Source organism: Protopterus annectens, chromosome 4.part1, assembly GCF_019279795.1.
Source record: "Protopterus annectens isolate FY-2018-M chromosome 4.part1, PAN1.0, whole genome shotgun sequence".
NCBI lineage: Eukaryota > Metazoa > Chordata > Ceratodontiformes > Protopteridae > Protopterus > Protopterus annectens.
Genome location: NC_056734.1, coordinates 129,446,428 through 129,449,990, shown reverse-complemented (window position 1 = coordinate 129,449,990; position 3,563 = coordinate 129,446,428).

The window sequence follows — 3,563 nt, the reverse complement described above, 5'->3', positions numbered from 1 at the left end:
AGGCTACCAATTCATGTGAAACAGAGTACCTCTATGAAACTTTTTAAACGGAACCTAGACGAGTGAATGAGGCACTGTAAATTCTTACCAGGGATAGCACCCACAACCCCCCTGGACGTGAACATTCATTACTAAATGCAATCCTGGGTACTGACTATTGTATTTGTGGTATTACATTGGGATGAAACAGCTAGGCTTGAAATGACCTCTGGACGAATAATGTAGTAAACTCCTATGATCCTATGATCCTGTAGATCTGATGCCAATATACCAATCTGAAATGTCTACAGGAGATACAGGGATGTCAGAAGATGGAACACATGACCATTTACAAAAAGAATGAAAGCAAAACAATGAAAATAAAGTGCAAATAAGTGAATCAAGAAGCACCACTGCAGTTTAGCTGTCAATGGTATAGGGACTGCATCTCAGAAGAACAGATGATCAGGAACATTACATAAATGGATCGTAGAAAGGCATAAAGTAGGGTTATTGTGGATGAAGTAATTATACAGTATGCTGACAGGAGCATCTGCTGTGCATCAAAGTCAGGGTCAGCAGCACTGTTTTGCATTCCTTAGGCAACAGTGTTAAACATTATGAGTGAAAGTCAGCCTTATACTAAATACTGTGTAGCTGGAATGGGATAAGCTCCTTAGATTTTAAATGGGAGAGTTACTTGGGAAAGAGTCATCATGGAAATAAGTGATCATGGAACACTGTCGGCATGATATTGTACAGTACCAAAATATGGACTGTCAGAGTGGAAATGGAGGACCACAGAATAGTGTGGCTAATGATAAGCATAGCCATGCTATTACATGGTGCCAAAATGTGGGCAATGAATATCGGGATGATAAGGTAATAAATACTGGGATGCCTGATTTAGCCAAAATGAAAGAATTTCTCAGAAGCAAAAGACAGAGAAATTGAAAAATAACTTAAAATAATCAAAATCAATTCATTGTGTCTGAGTAAGAGAGCTAAGAAGAGGAGAGGCTTTTAGAGGTGTACTAGGGAATAAATGAATGAGGCTGGATAGGGAATATGGTAAAAATGTAAATAGTGAATGAATAAATGAAGGGGGTGTACTCATGTAAACAAGCAATGGCCCCCATTGAACACAGTTGTTGATATTAAAAGAGGTATGGGCTATGTTGTAAGCATAATAACAACATTTTGAGGAGAGCACTACAGGCAGTGTGTCCCAAGCACATGAAAACCACTGCCAGGGACTCAGGCACCTTGTATCTCACACAAGCTGCTGCTGCTTCAGCTTGAGCTCGAATATAAGTTTGGGCAAGCAGCTGTGGGAAGGGAGTGGGATTTTAGGTTTAGTGAGTGGGAAGAGGGGTTTATGTTTAGGGAAAGGGAAGGTGATTTGGGTTCAGGGAGCAGGAATGGAGTTTTAGGTTTAGGAAGTAGGAAGGGAGTTTTTGGGTAAGGGAACAGTCAGGGAATTTAGGTTTGGGGAGGGGAGTAGGAACTTTAGGTTTAGGGAGCAATCAGAGACTTTAGGGTTAGGGAGGGGAAATGGAGGTTTAGGGAAAAGAAAGAAGGACTTGAGTTGGCAACTGGCTGGGAGTTTTAGAGTTAGAATTTAGGCTAGCATAGGGCTTTACAGTGCTATGCGGTCAGGTGTGGGGAAAGCTATGTACAAACAGGATATCGTGCTAGTGGGAGTTGAATTAGTGGCAGAGAGAGCAGGTGTGTCATGAACTACTAGCACATGAGTATCTCTAGTAGATCCCATTTTTAGATGTGCTAAAGCTAGGAGTCTATAATCTGCTGAAGTATATATTGGCTTGTAACTTTGACAGTTTTCATAATCTTTGCAAAAATTATCATTATACAATTGCTTTGATCTCCATTTAGGAGCATACATTTTAAAATGTGCTTCTCTGCCTATAACAAAGACAGTACATGGCAAATGCAAAATGTTGTGTGGATTCATCTCATGATCTCTAACACTATAATTTTATAAAACTGTAATTTCCACAATATTATCCTAAAACAGGACTCCACAATCAATATATGCAGTAGTTTTCAGGAACTCTAAAATGATTTTTGCTTGCTTCAGAAGTCACATAAATCACTGATCTGCATTCATGAGGTAGTTTAAGACATTGTTTTATTTACTTTATATGTCAGCCAGGTAAGTGGACTGTCTAAGGACCACTTTCAGTTGTGAATGACCTTGTCTCCAGTCAAAAGTTTATCCACTGAAGCAGTGATATAATCAAACAAAACAATGCATTGTGGGAAAGCTCTTAAAGTTATAGTATTTCCAATTAAACAAGAATGTCCAGAACATTATTATACAGTCATTATATAAATCAGAAGATAGTACCAGAGTTATTAAATGTGTCATTTCTGTGAATTAAGCATGTACTTTAGGAATAGTGTCACCCCAATTGTTACAGCTTCCTCTGGAAACAGTGGCTAGTAGCAATACTTACTTACAGAGAAGCAATATGCTGAAGTTTGATTAAAGAGAAAACAAGTTCATTTAATGACAATTTAGTGTTAAAAAAGTTGACGAAAGAGTTCCTGAGTGCCATTACTATATAGTATATCTTTGATGATGCAAGATGGGAATGTACAAAGACTGGATGGAACATTTTTAATAACTGTAAAGGACTACTCTTTCAAATGTGAAAAGTATAAGGTTTTATTCCATTTTTAAGTGCAGACAGTGGTGGTATCTGGCACGTGTCAGTCTCATTTTATACAAGGAACTGACAGTTGAAGTGATTACCTGCAAGGGGGGGGGGGAGTATCCTGTTTATAGTATACAGTTCTGGATTTCATCAGAAATCCTACTTGTGCAGTATACAAATATAGATCTTGAAAAGGTGATAGTACTAACACTGGAGTAAATGCTTTTGTGGGGTTTATTCTCCGCAATGAGTGAATAGCATTCTGCTTTCAGCATGGTACCTGCTGACCCACTGATTTGAATATTCCTCATTCACCTGTTACAGACAATGTGTACTCCCCTTGTATCAGGTTTCTTTCAGCAACTGCTTTCCAAGAACAATGCACTCAATACCCCTTAAAACAGTCTGCAGAAGTATGCCTACCTTGGTTATGTATCCATATGGATACAACTAAGAAAACATATGAATAAGGTAATTGACATCAGTCAATTCAGTCAATGTATCCGTTCGTTCATTCATTCATTCATTCATTCATTCAGAGAATGTGTCCTAAAAGAACTGCTATAAATTTCAAGTGAACAAAAAATGTTTCAGAGTGGAATTTAGCTAGGAATTCTTAAGGAACAAATAAAAATTCCTAGAAAACAAAGGACAGGGATAGCATTACCACCAAACAGTGTTGTTAAAGAAATGTGGACAAGAGTCTGTATCAAAGGGAGAAGGTAAGCTTACCCTGCATGAAATGGATAGTAATACAGAAATCACTGATGTTTTAATTTGGAAACACTCACAGGAAAATTACTGTATCTCATTAAAAAGAGTTGTTGACTGCTTACAGGCTAGCAGTATATGGAATGTAAACCATCATCACTTTACAATGGTTTTTAAATGTAAGAGAGATAG